Below are 20,800 nucleotides of genomic sequence, written 5' to 3'. Positions count from 1 at the left end.
GGGCAGAATGGAGGGTGAGAATGGTAGGAGTGTAGGCAGGAACGGGATGGAAGAAGTGTGGGAAGAATGGGCTGGGTGCTAGCAGGGTGGAGGAAGGGAAGAGAATGAATAGAGGGAGGAAAAAGGTGGAGGGAGAGGGAGAAGAATGGGCTGGCCGCTGGAAGGATGAAGAAGGGAGAAGGATGGGCAGGGCGTGAGGTGGGAGGCTGAAGGGAGAGGGAGAAGAACGTTGAGGGAGAGGATAGAAAGATGGAAGCACAGAGTAATGGAATGTGCAGGGAGAATGGAGGGAGAAGAAGGATGGACAGGGCGCTGGAAGAAAGGAAGGAGAAGAATGGGTTGAAATGGAAGGAAGGAGAGACAGAGAGAATGACTAACTAGAAGGATGGAAGGAGGGAGAATACAAGAAATGAGAGAGGAAAGGATGGAGAAGAATGGAGAGGACTGGAAGGATGGTGGGAGGGAGAATATAGGAGTTGAGGAAGGAAAGGATGAAGAGGAATGAAGAGGACTGGAAGGATGCAGGAGTGGGGAGGATTGGAAGGATGGATGGAGAGGGAGGCTGGAGTAGGACGATAAAGTTGGTAAGAATGGAAGGAGGGAAAGATGGGGGGAGAGAGAAGTGCGGAGAACAGGATTGGAAGATTAGAATGAGAAAATAGAAAGGAAACAGGAGAAAATTGGTGGTTTGGGGGAAAGGAGGAAGGAAAGAAGTAAGGAAATCAGAGAAGATGAAGGAAATGTGGTAATAAGGAAGGAGTAGGGAAGAAAAATAAGAGAATTAAATAGATTAGTTACCAGAAGGGAATAAAGAGGAAAGAAATTGTAGAAGAAAATATAAGGCTAAAATGTGGAAGAGAAAAGAAAAATCAGAGGGTAAAAACAGCTCAGTTGGTATCGGAAAGAAAAACGAGGGAGAGAGGGAGAGAGAGAGAGAGAGAGAGAGAGATGTTAGGAAAAGAAAGAACAAGAGGGAGGAGGATGAAAAAAGAAGCCAATAGGTAGGAAAAAAAAAAGGTAAGGAAGGAAAGAAAGCTGAAGAAAATGAAATGCATCTTGGTTGTGGAAAGGCGTAGAAGTCCGCAGAGTTTTGTGAAGGAGACGATGGAGGGAGGAAGGAGGGACGTGATGGAGAGAGGGAAGAGGGACTTGAAGGGTTGGAAGGGGAAGGAAGTGAGGGAAGGGCAAGTGATTAGTTATATATTTGTTGTTATTATTATTATTATTATTATTTTATTTATTTATTTATTTTTTTACATTTTATAAGCCTTGTCTCGGTTCTCTATCTGTCTATCTGTCTACTAGTATAATTCAGTTTTATTATTGTTGTTATTATTTTATCAGTATTCATTTTTATAATTCTTGTCTCAGCTCTCTCTCTCTCTCTCTCTCTCTCTCTCTCTCTCTCTCTCTCTCTCTCTCTCACGTGAATATAAATGTACCCTTTCAACTCCCCCCTCCCCCTGCCCTATCCCCCTTCTCTCCTCCCCCTCCCTGTTTAAGCAAGTTTGAAGGCTAATCCGGAGTGAGTGCGTATGGACGTTCTGAGAAGCTTGTAAATAGTTATACAGGCAGACGGGAATGTGGATGCACGGTTTTAATGTAAGCAAGCAGGAAGTAAGTAGGAGTGGTGGTAGTAGTAGTAGTAGTAGTAGTAGTGGTGGTGGTGGTGGTGGTAGTGGTGGTAGTAGTAGTAGTAGTGTAGTAGTAGTAGTAGTAGTAGTTGTTGTTGTTGTTGTTGTAATAGTAAATGATATCAAAATAAAAATGATAGTAGTAATTGTAGTAGTAGTGGTAGTAGTAGTAGTAGGTAAAATATTGATGGCAGTGATAATCTTAACCACTCATTTTAACATAGGCGCTGGTGTCAACGTTGCTATGTTCGTCATCATCTCTGAATTATCTTCGTCAGTGTCATTACCATCGTAGGATAATAATAATTTTTGATAATTGTGGAAAGTGGTATAACAATTAGTGTTTTATGGAAAGACCTTGTTGTGATACTTTACATAACTGATGATAGTAAAGCTGATATGATGATGATGATGATGATGATGATGAGGAGGAGGAGGAGGAGGATGGCAACACTGAAATCGAAAAAAAACTAATGGCATAAGTAGTGGTAATTGTAAAATGATGATAACAGCAACGAAAAACGATTATATTGGTCTCTCTCTCTCTCTCTCTCTCTCTCTCTCTCTCTCTCTCTCTCTCTCTCTCTCTCTCTCTCTCTCCCCACCTCCCACACAATATCGGACAACCCCACCCACTCTCATCCCACCCACCCACACACCCCGCCACCCATTTCCCCCTTTCAGTTTCCCTTTACTTTCTTTACCCCAACTTCCTCTGTATCTCTATTACCCATTATCCCCTTCTCCTCTATTCCCTTCCCCTCTTCCCCCTTCCTACGTTTTCCCCGCGTCCATTCCTTCCCACATCTTCCCCACCCTGCCATCCACTCTCCATTACACCCTTTCTCTGTTTCCTTATGTATTTCTGTTTACCTTCTCCTCCACAACTTCACCCCTTGTTCCCAACTCCCCATTATCTCCCTCCTTTCTCTACTGATCCTTTTCTCCCCAGCCTCCCCACCTACTCAGCCTCCCCACCCCCCATCTCCTCACCTCCCCATCTCCCCACCTGGCCACAATATCGGTCCCCGCCCCACCCCCGAACAGCCATCAAAGTGCCGTGCCCAATAAGTCGATCTCTGGGCCACGGTCATCGGCAAAACTAAACTTCAGGGACACGGCCACGGCAGGGAGGGGATGGGGAAGAGGTGGGGAGGACGGGAAAAGGGGTGGAGAATAGGTGGGGAGGACGGGGAAAAGGGGTGAGGAGGACGGGGAGAAAGGGTGGGGAAGAGGTGGGGAATACGGGGAAAAGGGGATGGGGAAGAGGTGGGGAGGACGAGGAAAAGGGGTGGGGAAGAGCCTGGAGAAGACGGGGAAAAAGGGTGGGGAAGAGGTGTGGAGGACGGAAAAAGGGTGGGGAAGAGCCAGGGGAGGACGGGGAAGAGGTAGGGAGCACGGGAAAAAGGGATGGGGAAGAGGTGGGGAGGGCATGGGTAAGAGATGGGGAAGAGGCTGGGGAGGAGATGGGGAAGAGGCTGGGGAGGACGGGGGAAGGAGTGTAAGAAAAACTAAAGAAACCGCGGTGTCTGCCTGCTGTGAGAGATGGGGAAGAAGTACAAAGGAAGGTAAACAGCAGTAGATGTATTAAGGGTAAATTGTGGGGAAGAAGAGGTAAGGGAGATTGTGGGGAAGGGATGTGGGGAAGAGAGGTAGGAGATACTGTGGTGGCTGGTGGGATGAATGTTGGGGAAGGATGAGGGGAAGATAAATGGGGAGAATGGTTGGGGGTGGTTTTAGGAGAATGGTGGTGGGGAAAGTAATTCAGACAACGAGATATGAAGGAGGTGGTGGGGGAAGGAGAGAGAGAGAGAGAGAGAGAGGACGCACCGGGACACAGATGGAGACAGATTGACTGACAGGTGACCAAGTGAGGGGTAAAGAGACCGACAGGTGCACTGAAAAACGGACAGAACATGTATTGATATAGATAGACGTATTGAGAAACAGATATCGGGACAGACAGAAGAGAGAGAGAGACTGAGAAAGACAGATACATAAAGATAGACACATTGAAAAAGGACATGCTGAGACAGACAGACAGACAGGCAGACACAGAACAGGGACAGAAATGAGTAGGCATAAAGACACTGAGAGGCAGACGGAAACAGATATATTGATACATACACAATGGTGATATGCTGAGACAAAACACAGACACAGATATAGGTAGACAAATACTCTGAAAAACGAACATACGTTTTCAGACAGACAGACAGACAGACAGACTCAAGCAGACAGACAGACAGACACTTACACAGGCAGACAGACATACTCGTGCTGAGACAAACTTATTAATAAACAGACAAACATAAATACTGAAACTGACACATCAAAAAATATTTATTTAGATACACACAGAAACATACTGAGACAGACAGACGGACAGGCAAACAAACAGATAGACAGGCAGACAGACAGACTGACAAACAGACCGACTGACTGACTTAGCGGACAACAAACCAACAGCCCCTCAAAACACAAAGGAAAAAAATATCCAAGAATCCATTTTCAGAAAACATTTAATTTTTTTCCTTCTCTCCGTGGGAATTCTCAGGCCCTCCCAAAAATTTCTGCAGGTGGAGAAGAAGACTAGGGAAGAGAAGAGGGAGGAGGTGGGTTGGGGAGGATAGGAGAGGGGAGGAGAGCTGGGGAGATTAGAGAAGAAAATGAAGAGGAAGAAGTCGAGTTGGTAAAGGAAAAATGGGTTGGGGAGGGGAAGGGGAAGAGTTGGGGAGAGAAGAGGAAGAGGACATGTTGGAGAGAACAATGGATTGAGGAAGGTAGAGGAGGGGAGGAGAAAGGAGTGGTATTAGGGAGAGAAGAGAACGACAATGAAGATGAAGATGCGTTGAGGAGGAAGAAAATGGGTTGGGGAAAATGAGGAGAGGAGTTGCGGAAAGAAAAGGGATTGAAGAGGTGAGGAGAGGGAAGGGAGGTGGGGAGATGGGAGTAGAGGGATTATAGAGGCATGAAAAGGGGGATTGGAGGGTGGAATTAGGGTGCAAAGGAAAGATTTATTTATATATATATATATATATATATATATATATATATATATATATATGTGTGTGTGTGTGTGTGTGTGTGTGTGTAAATCATAGGGTTGGAATTGGGGTACAAATTAACAAACTAGAAAAAAATTAATATTATGTAGGCTATGTAGGTTTCTCTCCCCCTTTATTTTAAGCATTTTTCCGTTTTCCTTTTTTTTTTTTTTTGCCTTTTCTGCATCTTTCATAGTATTTAATTCCTTTATTGCAGTATCGCGCCTTTTAATTTATTTCTGGCATTTCTAGACGATTTTATTGCACTCATGGGAGACATTTCGAACTAGAGGGGTTAAATAAAGGCGTCATTAATCCCCTTTTTGAGTTTATTGCGGTCTTCTACGCTGAACAAAATCGTCTAGAGGTAGGAAAATAGGATACAGGATATTCTAACAAATTTTCTTCATGATCCTTTTACGGTACGGTAGTTTTTTCGTAACTCGAGGACAGACAGAGACAGAGCGCAAGACGGACAGACAGACAGACATAAAAAGACAAACAGACAGATAAAAAAATGGACAGACAGACAAATAGAAAGACAGACAGACGCACAAGCACACAGACAGAAAAAGAGAAAGACAGTCTAACAAACAGAAGAAAGGAAAAAAAACGTACAAACAGAAAGACAGGCGAAGAAACAATAATAGACAAACACAGACAGAGAGACAAAGATAGCTATAGAGGCGGAGACAGACAGACATACGGATAACAGACAGGCAGATAAACATAAAGACAGACAGACAGACAGACAGACAGGCAAGGATGAAAGCTTTAGCCTCGCCTCTTTAGATAAAAATATGTATCGGAAGAAAAATTGGAGAGAGAGAGAGAGAGAGAGAGAGAGAGAGAGAGAGAGGGGGGGAGAGAGAGAGAGAGAGAGAGAGAGAGAGAGAGAGAGAGAGTAATTTTTAGAGCCTCAGAAGGAAGATGAGGGTGGAGGAGGAGAGTAAGAAAAAACAGTCGAGAAAAGGGGGCAGAGAGAGAGAGAGAGAGAGAGAGAGAGAGAATCATCAGAGAAAGAGAAGAAGAGAGAAGAGAGAGAGAGAGAGAGAGAGAGAATCATCAGAGAAAGAGAAGAAGAGAGAAGAGAGAGAGACACTGGGGGGTTGTAAGTTAATGTAGAGGCGTGGGAAGATGGAAGGAGCGAACAGTAATATTGTCGGGGTGGAGAAAGCAGGGTGGCATTGGGTGGAGGCTGGGTATTGGCTGGGGTATTGTTAGTGGGGCCTGACGTGCCTGCCTTTTGTCCCACACACACACAGGCACTGGCACTGAAACAAACACACGCACACGCACAGGCACAGGCGCACATACGAACACATGTTAAAATAAAGTTTTAGTGACAAACATACAAACACATGCTTTCGCACACGAGAGAGAGAGAGAGAGAGAGAGAGAGAGAGAGAGAGAGAGAGAGAGAGCGCATATACATAAACTTTCATTAGCTTACTTAGATTACACACACACACACACACACACACACACACACACACACACACACACACACACACACACACACACACACACACACACACACACACACACACACACACACACACACACACACACACACACACACACACACACACACTACACCCCCATCACAGACACACGCACACTACACCCCCATCACACACTTCCCCCTCCCTCTCTCCCCTCCTTCCCCTTTCGCACACACATAAGACACCTGGCAAGCACACAGAGGCCCAACACGCAGTCAGAGGCCAGGCAAGGTTACGAGTCTCAGCGGAGTTTGGGCAAGCAGGGCGTGAGGCGATCATAAACACAGCCTAACTTTGCTCGTTGCGAAGGGAATCAATGTTTAGGTCGCGTCCGGGAAGGTGGGACCCTCTCGTTTGTCTTTCCCTTGTGTCCTTCTGTGTCTTACTCTGTTCTGTGCTTGTGATTCTGTCTTTTTTCTAAATTGGTGCATTCGTTTTCCTTATAAAATCCTTCACATCCTCGTATGTTTTCTTTATGCCTGGTCGTAGGAATGTGGGGCCTCTCTCTTCTCTTCCTTGTCTCATTTACTCTTGCTTTATGTTTTCTGTGACCACAAATGTTTCTGTTTTAATAATCCTGTGTTATATAGTGTCTTGTTTTCATTTATCTTTCTCGCATCGTTGGGTCGTGGTTGCTTTCTTGTTTTCTTTGTGGGGTCTCTGCGGTGTTTAGGAATATGTTGTTTCTTCATTCTTACTGTCGTCATCTTCTGTTTTATCCCCTCCTCGATTTGCTCTGTGTTATCTTGCAGGGATGTGAACTGCCTTCCTTATCATATGTCTTCATTTGCCACTTGTTTATCCTATTCTTCTTCTGTGTCTTTTTTTCCATCGTCTCTTCAATATGCTATGTGTTGTCTTGCAGGGATGTGGACCGTCTTTCTCATCTTGTGTGTGTCTGCCTCTTGTTTGTCCTGTTTTTCATCTGTGTCGTTTCTCTTCGTTACTGTCGTTCATCCTCGTTGTAACTCCGGGTAACTTGCTTGTTGGGGAGAGAATCATTGTTTAGATCGTGTCTGGGGATGTGGGTGCTATCTCTTGTCTTGTACCTGTCGTTCCGTGTCCTGCTTTGTCTTTTCTCAGTCTGCCTCAGTCTCCTTAATAGCTCCAATGTTACTTTCTCCTTTAGTTATGTCTGTATCACGTTGTAAGGTCGTGGATAAGCTCTCTTCTCTTGGGTTTATCGTTGTTTGTCTTGCTTTGTGTTTTCTCTGCCAACAAATGTCTGTTAATAATCCTTTTATGGTATATCGTTTTCAATTTACTTCATGTCGCGATGTGATGTTAGGCGTTGTCTGTTGTGTTCTTTGGGTCGTGCTGTACAGAAAGGACAGAGAATATGCTTGCTGTGAGAGGTGAAATGTTGGGCTAACACATCTTCCCCTGTGAACGTTTATATGTGCCTTCTGTCTTCTATTATTATTCTTTTCATAGCACTGTGTAACTTTGCTCGTTGGGAAGGGAATCAGTGTCAGGCCGCGGCGTTAAGTGTGGGTGCTCTCACATGTCGTCTGTGTCGTTTCGCTTCGTTCCTGTGCCTTGTTGTGTTTTATTTTTCATCCTGTGTGTCTCTGTGTTCTGTCGTGTGTGTCTCGCTTTGTCTTCTTCATTTTTGTCCTCCTCTGAACTTGGAATTCTCTTTATTTATGTCCAATCGTAGGATGCAAAGGGTGCTGTGTGTGTGTTGTGTGTGTGTGTGTGTGTGTGTGTGTGTGTGTGTGTGTGTGTGTGTGTGTGTGTGTGTGCGTGTGCGTGCGTGTGTTGCTGAGCCTTACTTGTCTTCCTTGCTTCCTCTCCAGTTCTTTTTTACCTGGGCTAAAAGACGTCAGAATGGGAACCGCACGTACTTGCTTTCTTCTCGCTTCTCGTAAAAGGAAATCTGAATTATAACATAACTACATCCATAGAGCCTAAGTAACAGCGACCGTTTTAAGATATATTGATGCCTGGTGGTCGAGTGGGTTACGGCGCCTATGCAGGGTGGGGCGAGCAATGATTTTTACATCTGAGGGAAGTTTGGGATTTTTTGCTCACATAATGCTACTCAGAGGCGAGTGAGGCTGGTTACCCTCTCCTAAGTGTTGGGGTTGAGGAGCCTAGCCACGGGTCCCTACGTTCCTGATGGGGCAAAAAATAATTAGAAGGTGGATGATACTACCTCTTCACCTTACCTCTGCCCCACCACACACCACTATCTCAAGCCATCACATTCATTACCCATCCCACCCATTCCCATCCACCCACTCCTCTTCGTTACTCATCACACCCATTCCACGCTGTTACCCATCACACGCATTCCCTTCCGCCCACTCCACCCTGTTACCCATTCCACCCAGTTATCGCTACCATCCCTTCACAGAACTGAGAGGAGAAATCAGTAACTTAACCCTTCCTTCTCACAACATAGCCGACACGACGCATCAGCTGCTTGTATATTCTGTAGCTGCTCATGTTGTTGTTGTTCGTGCCCTGATCTTTCTACATTGGATTCTTTTTCATCTTCGTTCCTTTTACCTTCCTCCTCCTCCTCCTCATCCTTATCCTCCTCCTCCTCCTCCTCTTCATCCTTATCCTCCTCCTCCTCATCATGATCATCATCTTTTTTTCTGTAGTCTTCATTTCCTTTCTTTGTTTCACCTATTTCTTTTGTTCTGTTATTTTCGCTTTATCGTCAGTCTCGCCCTGTTCTCTTGAAGTTCCTTGTTCATGTTCGCCATGTTCTTCCGTCTTTTTGCGTCATGTTATTCGTCTCTCTCTCTCTCTCTCTCTCTCTCTCTCTCTCTCTCTCTCTCTCTCTCTCTCTCTCTCTCTCTCTCTCTCTCTCCCCGTGTGTGTGTGTGTGTGTGTGTGTGTGTGTGTGTGTGTGTGTGTGTGTGTGTGTGTGTGTGTGTGTGTGTGTTTCCACTTCGCAGATTACTTCATCCACTTCCCCATTCTTCTTTTATGCTAAGCCTCTCTCCTCCTCCTCCTCTCTCCTCTCTTCCTCTTTTCCATAAGCTCTCTCCATCCTTTCTTTACTCTCTCTCTTTCTCCTTCGACTTCTTTTTCCTTTCTAATTACTCGCCCTTCCGTAATTCACTCCAGTTCTCTCTCTCTCTCTCTCTCTCTCTCTCTCTCTCTCTCTCTCTCTCTCTCATCACACACACACACACACACACACACACACACACACACACACACACACACACACACACACACACACACACACACACACACACACACACACCCTATTCCTTATCCCTCTCTTTTCCCTCTCTCCCCCAAATCAAGTAGTGTTTTAATAGTTTTTCGATGGCCTTCTGCTCTTTCTTATGGCGAACGCAGTCGACCGCAGTAAATTAATAGCCATTGCAGAGGCTTCACTCATTTGGCGTGGGAGGAGGGGAGAGGGGTGGGACGTGGAGGGAAGAGGGATGGGACGTGGAAGGAAGAGGGGTGGGACGTGGAGGAAAGAGGGATGGGAAAGGGGTAGGAGAAGGAGGGAAGAGGGGTGGGAAAGGGGTAGGACAAGGAGGGGAGAGGGGTGGGAAAGGGGTAGGACATGGAGGGGAAAGGGGTAGGACATGAAGGGGAAAGGAGTGGGATGTGATGGGAGAGGGTAGGGGAAAGGGGTGGGATGTGGAGGTAGAAGGGGAGAGGAGAGCAGATGAGGTGTGAGGATGGAAGAGGGAGAGTTGTGGAGGGAAAGGGAAGGGAAGATAGGAGAGGAGAAGACAAGGAATGAAGGAAGGGGAGGAAAAATGATGTGTGGTGAGGGAAGAGGGAGGGCTGTGCAGGGTAATGGAAGAGAGGAAAGGTGAAGAAAAGAAGGAAAGGAGAGGAGAGCAGATGAAATGTGGGGAGCGAGATGGGAGGGTTGTGGAGGGGAAATGAAATAGTGGTGAGGAAATGAGAGAAGAGAGAAAAGCAGAAGAAAGGGGTGGGGACGATTGGGATTGTGAGAAGAAATGTGAAAGTGCAGAGAAAATTGGAGAGGAGTGGGAGAGGGGAGGTCAGGGATGAGAGAAGGGGATTGTCGAGGAGTAGGGGGAGATGGGAGAGGAAAATGAAATAGAGTAAGGGAAAGAAACGTAGATAGGGTAGGAGAGAGGAGAAGAGAGCAAACGAGTAGAGAGCAATAGAAAGGAGAGTAGAGAAACTGGGAGAAAAGAGAGAATTTAAGAAGATAGGAAATTAGTAGGAGAAGAGAGAAGAGGGAAAAAAAATGGAATGGAGAGGAGAGGTGAGAAAAGAGTAGAGAGGAGAAGAGAGAGATAGGGCAGCCTGGATCAATGTTGACGGGGTGATACTTGCTAATGCTTTGATTGGGTGAAGTGAAGGGGGGGAGGGGGAATTGGAAAGAAGGGGCGGTTGAAGGTGGGGGAGGGCTAGGAGGGGATAGGTAAGCGATGGGGTTGGGGTATGGAGGTTAGAGTCGGGGTGTGAAGGGGTGTAGGGTATACAGGGAAGAATAGGAAGCAGGGGATGGATGGAGATAGGGGTGGTAAGGGGTAGAGCTGGGAAGGAGAATGAGGAAGGGTTAGGGTGGGGAGTGAAGGAAGGGTGTGACTTGTAGTGGGGAGAGAGATGGCGTGGGGTTGTGAGGGTGGTCGTAGAGCTGGGAGGGGCTGTGAGAAAGAATTGGGAGTGGGAGTGAAGGGAGGGAATGACAGGGTTTTGAGAGAATACTAAGGAAGGGTAGGGGATGTTGAGTTAGTGTGGGAGACGAAGAGGTGTGTGGTTTAGGGAGGGATAGGTGGCAGTGTGAAGAGGGGGCAGGGAAGGGAAGGGGTGAATGGAAAATGATGGGATGGGGATATAAAGCTGGACTTGTCATTTAAGTGGCATAGATCTCGTATTGCCTTTCCATAGCGATTAATTTTTCCATCTTACACTCTAATTTCTATTGCAATTTGCGTATATCTCCTCATTATTAACCCACTTTTTCATCGGTGACATAACGAGCGTAATTGAAGTGTAGTATTAAAATATATCGCTGAGAGTTAAGAATTCGCCAAAACCAACAGGAAATGTCTGAAGTGTTTAGAAGTTGATGGATTTGTGGATGATTTCGTTCTTTAGTCTCTTTTTATTGTTTTTCTTTCGGGGAGGGGAGAGTATGATGACATGTTTATGTTATTATATATGAGGGTGTTAGTATGCAAGCTTATTTTTTTGTTTAATCGTGTTTGTATACGGTGTTTTGATATGTCAGTTTTATTTGATTAGGGATACTGTAATCGTCATCATCATCATCATCATCATCATCATCATCATCATCATCATCATCATCATCATCATCAACAACAACCATAATTATGAAAAATGGAAGTGTTTACAGAATCAGATAGTAGTTGGACTTTCAAGTAGTACTTTTATTGTAATTATAATATCCATAACAACTGCTGATAGATAATTATTGTTAAGTGGTAATAGTATCATTGTTATGTTTATGTGTCAACAGTGTAATTAACAGTATTTTTTTCTTTACAGGTATTTGCTCTTGTACATCGTGGGCACCTCATTACACCAAGATATATGGGAATGTGTAAGTCTTGACCCTTGTATGTATGTGCTTTTATATTTATGTTAGATTTTGACCTCAGGGAAGAGACTGACGGTAAAATGAGCGCTTGTTTTATATATGTGTATGTGTTTATTCAGGGGATCATTTAGTGTGTTGGTAAAAATGAGTGATTCTGTGTGTAGTTTGGATTTTTATATTTCCATTTAATGTGAGGCTTAGTTTCTGTGTGTGTGTGTGTGTGTGTGTGTGTGTGTGTGTGTGTGTGTGTGTGTGTGTCCCGTGTATATGTATCCAGATGTATCCAGGTGAAGTGTTTTAATTGCGTGTATCGGGGGAAGGCTAATTTGTGACCACTTGGCCCTGATCCAGTGTTTAGCTGAGGTCAGGGTCACCGCTGCTCTAACGGTTTGAGGGGGGGGGATGTTTTGTGTGTGTGAGAGAGAGAGAGAGAGAGAGAGAGAGAGAGAGAGAGAGAGAGAGAGAGAGAGAGAGAGAGAGAGAGAGAGAGAATATGATGGTTGTGTTATGTGGACAGAGTTTTTTCTCAGATAGGGGTGTTGACAGGAATCAGTATGCAACAATCCCGGGGTCGACGCTTTCTTGGTGTCCGTCGGGTGTCAGGTGTCAGGACAGGTCGAGCGGGGTAAAGGGCGTGGGGTGTTGGTTCAGCCAGGGTTACTTTTGACATCGTGTGGGACAGTCAGTGTAAGGTTTAGTGGAAGTGTGGGTCGGGATCAGTACCTGTGGTGTTGTGTTGCATTTGGCCTCGTCAGTATGTTGATCCTGTATATATCTGCATACGGTTTCATATAACTTTGGAGGGATTGAATTAGGGGTGATCTGTAATACAGCCTTCAATCATCTCTTCAGTATTGAGGGAGCTCGTAAGCTGAAGAGAATCACCTTGTGTTAGAAAAGATGTCATTGCTCTGGAGGGCTTAACCTGTCACTGAGAGAGCTTTCGCCTAAGTAAGAAAGGTTATCAGGCCTTGACCAGAGGCGATGGCTCAATCGGTAGAGAGGTGGCCTGCAGTCCTTACGGACCCAGGTTCGAATCCTGGCTGGGGCAGGGAACAGTTTAAGGATTTGAATTTCATTTAATCAGGCTTTACTGATCTACCAGAAGACCCGCCGACATGTCGTAAAAATACCCCCGCTAATACCAATACACCAGTCCTGTATGAGACAGCCCTAGCATGTATTCAATATGGACGGTGGGTGTTAGCGCCGAAGTGGTGACATGTAGAGGTGTATGGTATGTAGGAGGACTGCTGGGCCTTGATAGCAGGCTGTGAAGCCTATGCCCAGAGTCGGACACATAAAAAAAAAAATATATATATATATATCTTTAAGTGTGCCTCAGCCACTTAATGGGATAACGCCAGCTAGACAATTTAATCCAACAGTCATCAGAAAGTGGAGCTCATCATCACATATAAACAACCCTCATTGAACAGCTATAAAGTGGTCTGGGTGACAACATAGTGCGATACAGTGCATGTGAAAGTATGTAGCATGTAGGAGGACAGCTGGGCCTTGGGGAACGGGTTATCAAGTCTATGTTCAGAGTCGGATACTTAAAAAGGCGAGGGGGAATGTTGCACAAAAGTTTTCCAATATAATCAGCATAGTTTTGGATATATTAGGGGTGCGGGACTTTCACCAGGGTTAAGTAATTTGGCTCCCGTATCGTTCCGGAACCCTGGTCTGCTATACACGTGGGTTCATAGGATGGGGTTGTTGTTAGGGAGACTGGATTGATTGAAGGCATGATGGTGGTGCGCCGCTGATATATGGACGAAGGTAAATCATCATCATCACCACCACCACCAACACAATTCATCTTCATCATCATCATCATCACCACCACCACCAACACAATTCATCTTCATCATCATCATCATCACCAACACCATTCATTATCCTCCTCCTCCTCCTCCTCCTCATCATCATCATCATCATCATCATCATCATCATCATCATCATCATCATCATCATCATCATCATCACATCATCATCACCATCATCACCACATTTTTGCCTGCCAATGCTCATCATCCTCATCACTTTTACCATCATTTTCCCCCTCGTCCGCTTCCCAGAACTGGCCACAACTTGGGCTTCGTCGGGGGAGGCGTATTAGCAGAGTTGATGGGGAGTTGGAAGGAGTAGGGGAGAAGAGGGAAGTTGGAGAGGGAAGTGGAGTTGGGGAGGGAAGTGGAGTTGGGGAGGGAGTGAGAGTTGGGGGGTAGAGGGGAGGTGGGGAGGGAGTGAGAGCTGGAGAGTGGAGGTGAGGTGAGGAGGGGAAGCGAGGAAAGGAGTAGGAAGTTGAGGAGGAGGAAGAAAGGGGGAGGAGAGGAGTGGATTGGTGACTAAAGGAGGGAAAGGACCAAGAAGGAGAGATAAGCGAGGGGAAGGAGGAGGAAGAATATCTCTCTCTCTCTCTCTCTCTCTCTCTCTCTCTCTCTCTCTCTCTCTCTCTCTCTCTCTCAAGTTCATGCAGTTAGCTAAGATTTGAATTTATATGTGTTTGTATGTTCAGCCTTTCTATTTCCATTATATTCTACTTTTTGCCTATCCTATGAAATTTCCTTTTGGCTTTTTAAACCCTGTATGATGTTGCTTCTAACTTTTTTCCTGTATGGCGAAGTCGGAGGGTCTGGTGGGTGGGGGAGAGAGCCTTCTGCTGTGCTGTCCTTTTTTCCTACTTCTGTTACCTGAGTACTGTATTAGGTCTCTCTCTCTCTCTCTCTCTGTCTCTCTCTCTCTCTCTCTCTGTCTCTCTCTCTCTCGTTGCTCTGGTATTTGCTCTAGACATGATTGATGGTCGATAATGATGGGTGGGGGTGGGACACATTATGAGGGGAGGGATGGGGGTGCGACGGGATGGGGCACATTATGGGGTGGATTGGGGTAGGGGCAGTTTTTGAAGTGTTGCACATTATGGGGTTGGGAACATCATGGAGTGGGGCACATTATGGGGTTGGGAACATCATGGAGTGGGGCACATTATGGGGTGGAAGAATTATGGGGCACGTTATGGGGTGGGGTTGGGTGGGGATGGGGCGTATAGGAAGGGGCACATTATGGGGTAACATAATGGGGCGGGTCACATTATGGGGTGGGGCGGGGCAAGGTGAGATAGGGAAATTTATGTTTGTAATGGGTAGGGAGCTATGTTAATGGGGATGCAGTAAAAATGGAATAATGGGAATGGTAATGGTGGCTCTGTGGGGCATCATAGGTGTTGAGAGTAATGGAGGTAAAGCTAATGGTAGGAGTAAAGGTAATGGGGAAATGGTAGTAACGATTGAGTAGAGGTAATGGGTTAATGGGAGTTAATGGGCATAATGGTAGTAGGTGAGTGCAAATAGACGTAATAGGGAGCTGATAGTAAAGATGAATGGGAGTAATGGGTTAAGGGGGCAAGAGTATTGAGAACTCCCTTAATGGGTAACGAGAACACGGTAAAAATATCATTGGCAAAAATAATGGGTAAAATGGGTGAATGGGGACATAGGCATTTATTAAGCATCTGTGGGTAATGGAGACGGAGGTGAATGGGTTAATAGCCGTGACATAAAACTTAAATGATGGGTTAATTCTAATGGGCTAATGGGGGTTAAAAGAATGGGACTAATAGGGTAATTGAGGGTGATTGGGTTAATGGGGCTAATAATTTGAGACTGCTGGCGATCGGAGAGTTTTAAGTCCTTGGGGGCAGATTATTGGAAAATTTGCCTCAGATTAGCAGGGGAAGGGGAGGGGGTAGGGAGGAGAGAGAGAGGGATAGGGGAGAGGGGAGGGAGGAGAGGGAGAGGGAAAGGGAAGGTGGAGGGAGGAGATGGAGAGGGATAGGGGAGGGAGGAGAGGGAGAAGGATAGGGGAGGGAGGAGAGAGGAGAGCGATAGGGGAGGGGGGGGGAGAGAGGAGAGGGATTGGAGAGGGAGGAGATGGAGAGGGATAGGGGAGGGAGGAGAGGGTGAAGGATAGGGGAGGGAGGAGAGGGTGAAGGGTAGGGGAGGGAGGAGAGGGTGAAGGGTAGGGGAGGGAGGAGAGGGTGAAGGGTAGGGGAGGGAGGAGAGGGTGAAGGGTAGGGGAGGGAGGAGAGGGTGAAGGGTAGGGGAGGGAGGAGAGGGAGAGGGATATGGGAGGAGGGAAAGAGGAGAGGGATAGGGGGGGGAGAAGAGGGAGAGGAAAGGGGAAGGGGAGAGAGGAGAGGGAGAGGGGTGTGGAAAGGGGGAGAGAGGAGAGGGAAAGGTATAGGGGAGGGAGGAGAGGGAGAAGGATCGGGGAGGGAGGAGAGGGAGAAGGATCGGGGAGGGAGGAGAGAGGAGAGGGATAGGGGAGGGAGGAGAGGGAAAGGAAAGGGAAGAGGGGGAGAGAGATAGGGAAGGGGTGAGAAAGGAGAGAGAGAGGGGAGGGGGGAAAAAGAATGAATGGAGGGCGAGGGAGAGAAGTGAAGGGAAGGGGGGAAGGGGAAAAATTGAGGTGAAGAGGTACGACAGATGGAAGGAGAGAAGTGGAAGAGAGAGCTGAGGAGAGGATGAGAGAGAGAGAGAGAGAGAGAGAGAGAGAGAGAGAGAGAGAGAGAGAGAGAGAAAGAGGTGAGATAGGGAAAAAATCGAGCTGAAGAGGTGGGGGAGAGGAGACCCAGAGGGGAAGAAGAGGATAGATGAAGGAAGATATGAGGAGAGAGAGAGAGAGAGAGAGAGTGGTGAGGAACAGAAAAAAGAAGGGGAAAGAATTGACGTGAGGAGGGAGGGAAGAGATAAGTGGAGGAGGAAAATAAAGGAAAGAAAGAATTGGTTGAGAAGTGGGAAGAGAAAAAAGAAGAGAGGAGAGGAGAGGAGAGGAATAGAGAGAGAGCATGGAGAAATGAGAGGAGACAAGGAGGAGAGAGTGTTGAAAAGAACAGAAATGGCGAAATTGGAGGGGAGAAGAGGAGGGGAGAAATGGAGAGAAGAGAAGAGAGGAGGGGAGGAAACGGGAGAGGAGAGGAGAGGAGAAGAGAGAAGGGAAACATAAAGGCCAGGAGAACAGAAGCGCGGGAATTACGGAAAAGAGAAAAAAGAAGAGAAAGAAAAGGAAATTAGAAGGGAATTGGAATGATGGAAGAGGATGATGGAAGGGATTAGACAGGAATATGATACCAATCAAACAGGGGAGAAAAGAATGGATGGGAGTGAGCGAATGGGAATGGAGAGAGAGAGAGAGAGAGAGAGAGAGAGAGAGAGAGAGGGGATGTGGCAACAGCAAAGAAATTAGTTGGCTCGGGAAGGACTGAGTATGATTGAGCTACGTCAGGTCATGTCAGGTTAATTTAGATCTACTTAGGTTACCATAAGCTGGACTAGACACATTCAGGTCAGGCTGATATAGAGTTTGTTAGGTCACGGTACACACTGAACTAAAATTTTACCCTTACTCTTTCCCGCCCCTGGATTTTGAAACAGTAGACGAACCAATTGAAAATATTCCCCAGTCACTTGTCTTTATGGGTATATTTGCTATTATTAACAAATTTTGAAGCATGGAAGTTTATATAGTACGTGAGGTAAACAATGATTCAGAACTATTTACCTTGGGACGAAAATGCTAATAATAACAACGCTAATTTTGACCTTATCGATCACCTGCGTATTTTTTTTTTTTTTTTTATAATATTGTTGACTTTTTTCCGTCTTTAATAATTTGAAACATGGGGTGAAGCTTTGATAATGTTCCTAGTAATTTTTCATCTATGTGTACGCCTGCCAAGAAGGAATTTAATTTAGCGTGAAATACACTCCTTGCTCAGAAATACTTGTCTTATTAAAACACACACACACACACACACACACACACACACACACACACACACACACACACACACACACACACACACACACACACACACACACACACACACACACACACACACACAGCAACAACGCTTATTAGAATCATTTAATTAAAGATAGTGTTTGAAGCCAGTGTATAATAGAGGAGGATAGGTTTTGTCAGTACCTAGCGTGTTAGATTAATTTTGTAGTGTGTATATATGTTAGATTAATTTTGTAGTGTGTATATATTTTCTACATAGTTGATCGAGTACATAGCTTGACAGACAGACAGACAGACAGGTAGATAGACTGACTGGCAGACACAGACAGGCAGAGAGGCAGACAGGCAGCTAAGCAGACAGGCCGATAGGCAGATAGGCAGGCAGATAGACAGAAAGGCAGATAGGAAGACAGGCAGATAGACAGACAGACAGACTGGCAGAAAGGTAGACAGGCAGGCAGACACAGACAGGCAGATAGGCAGACAGGCAGCTAAACAGACAGGCCGATAGGCAGATAGGCAGGCAGATAGACAGAAAGGCAGATAGGAAGACAGGCAGATAGACAGACAGGGAGATAGGCAGATAGATAGACAGACAGACAGATAAGTAGGTAAACAGACAGGCAGATAGGTAGATAAACAGACAGGTAGAGACAGACATAAAGATCGATGGATAGATTTATTGATGAACAAATATACACAACGAAAACCAAGAAACGAACATAACTTTTTAGTCCAGGCTCTTACGGTGTAGTGTTTTGTTGATGTATTGGTGTTGTTATTGATGTATTGATGTTATTGATGTAAGCAGGAAGAGGCAGGCAGGGGAGTGGCTGTTTCGGGGTGCCGGGTAGGTAGGTAAGTAGGTAGGTAGGTGGGTAGAAAGGTAGCTAGATTTCGAAGGAGAATGGTGAGTGGAAAAAAAAGTGCTGTGTGTATGTGTGTGTGTGTGTGAGAGAGAGAGAGAGAGAGAGAGAGAGAGAGAGAGAGAGAGTTATGTTGGCTGGTAGGCAAGAAGGGCGTTGTTTGAAAGGACATTGAGGTGGGATAAAGCGAGGTGGTTGGTTGGCAAAGAGGATTATAAAGAGGACTGCGTAGGTGGTTAGGTAGGTAGGCAGGTAGGTAAGTAGGTCGAGAGGCAGGCAGGAAGACAATGATGAGAGAGAGAGAGAGAGAAGAGTAGGTAGGCAGACAGTAGGAAAATTTGGTTGATAGATAACCAGTAACACAGTTAGCTCAGGTAGAGAGAAAAAAAAGAAAGGTAGCTAATGTTTTGGAGAGGTAAAGAAAGTAGGAAAATACAGGTAGAGAGAGTAGGTAGACAAATAGACAGGTAATTCAGCAGGTTGAGAAGTAGAAGGGAAGGTGTTAGGGTGAGAGGAAGGATGTGGGATGTGTTGAGGCAGTGAGATGGTAGCCGTGGTGGGAGATAGGATGTGTAAAGGCAGTGAAATGGTAGAGTGGGAGATAGGGTATGTAGAGGCAGTGATATGACAAGTAGGGTGGCAGGGAGAGTGGTAGGAAGGGTGTGTAGTGGTAGGGAGGATGGCAGTGATAACAAGATGACAAGTACAGTAGGGAGTACAGAGGGCTTGGTGTCCTGAATATTGCATGGTTCATTAGTCTGTGTACCTGAGCCTCTGTAATGGCACTGAGATGGCAGCGAGATGGCAGGCAGGGTGGCAGGGAAAGCGGCAGGGTGGGTGTGACGGCAGGTTGGTAGGGAGGGGAAGGTGACAGTGAGGGCAGGGAGGCAGGGAGGGCGGAGGGTGGGCGTCAGGTAGGCTGTGTAAAGGCTTGGTGTCCCCTGAATATTGCATGGTTCATTAGCCTGTGTACCTGAGCCTCTGTAATGGACCAAACACCACGCGCTCTACCTCCTACTGACAGGGAGAGGGGGAAAAAGGGCGGGGGGAGGAGGGGAATGGGGAGAAAGAAGGGGAGGGGGGAAGGGAAAGGGGGAGGAAGGAGGGAAGGGTGATAAAGAAGGGAAAGGGAGAACAAGGAGAGGAGGGGGAAGGGAAGTGAGGAGAAAGGAGGGGAAGGGGGAAGGGAAAGGAGAAGAAGACATGGGAGGGGGAAGGGAAATTGGGAGAAAGGAGGGGAAGGGGAAAAGGAAAACTGGAGTAAGGGAAAGGAGGGAGGACGCGAGAAAAGTGGGGATGGGAAAGTTAAGGAAGAAATTGGGAGCGAGTTGAGGGTAGAAGAGAGAGTAGGGGGTAGGGAGAAGGGAAGAAGAGGTAAGGAAGTACACGTGAGGCGAGGGAGGGAAAAGTGGTGAGGGGAGTAAGAAGGGAGAGGGAGGAAAAGCGAGGATATGAGACAGGAGGGGCACGAAAAGGGAAGGGAAGTATTGAGTGGGGAGGAGTTGAGAAGGGGGTAAAGATGGAAAGGGGAGAGAACTTACACTTAAGAGAGAATTGTAAGTTACGAGGAGCATGGAAGGATTAATATAGGAGGGTGAGAGGGGAGGGGAAGGATGAAGAGGGGAGTGAGAAGGGAAAGGAGTGAAGTTTGGAGTAAAAGTGAATTAAAAGTGATGTCGGTTAGAGAGAGAGAGAGAGAGAGAGAGAGAGAGAGAGAGAGAGAGATTGGAAAAATACTAGAAAGCAGAAGTCCAAGAGTTTTCGAAACGAATTTTGGCGTGAGACGATATACAGCCTGTACAGAGAGAAAAAGAAAGCGAGAGAGAAAAAGATACACGAAAATGTGAAAGTAGAGAGTGTAAGCCTGAAGAAGTGAAAAAAAAGAGAGAGAGAAAAAATAGGTAAATGCTGAGTGAGAAAGCGAGGACAGAAAAGAAGGAAAAAATCAAGAAAGGGTAATAAGAGGGAATGAATAAAACATTTTGATTTACTTAGGGCGTGTAGTAAAGAGAATAGACGATGTGCAGAGAGAGAGAGAGAGAGAAAAAGAAAGAGAGAGAGAGAGAGAGAGAGAGAGAGAGAGAGAGAGAGAGAGAGATTGAGGAAAACTAAACAGTAGAACCGTAAGATTGTTGGAAAACAGTTTTATCTCAAATGGTTGTACGACTCCTACCGAAGTGGTACCATGATTGAAATTTCCAGGTACATGTTGGTACTTCAGTAGTGAGAGAAAAGTATAGCAAAAATGAAGGGGCTCTCCCCACCCACCTGCCCCACCCACAGTGTGGACACGGAAACGGAAATTCACCTAATCCAGGGGAAAAAAACTGGGCTAGGAAACATGAGTTTTCCTACAAAACTAGGCTTAACAAAGTTTTATCTAACATGCCTTTGCGCTGCCGAGGAACGTTAATAA

This window comes from Coenobita brevimanus, chromosome 100, assembly GCF_032717465.1.
Source record: "Coenobita brevimanus isolate Jiangsu-jjx chromosome 100, ASM3271746v2, whole genome shotgun sequence".
Lineage (NCBI taxonomy): Eukaryota > Metazoa > Arthropoda > Malacostraca > Decapoda > Coenobitidae > Coenobita > Coenobita brevimanus.
Note: the sequence above shows the minus strand (reverse complement) of the source record.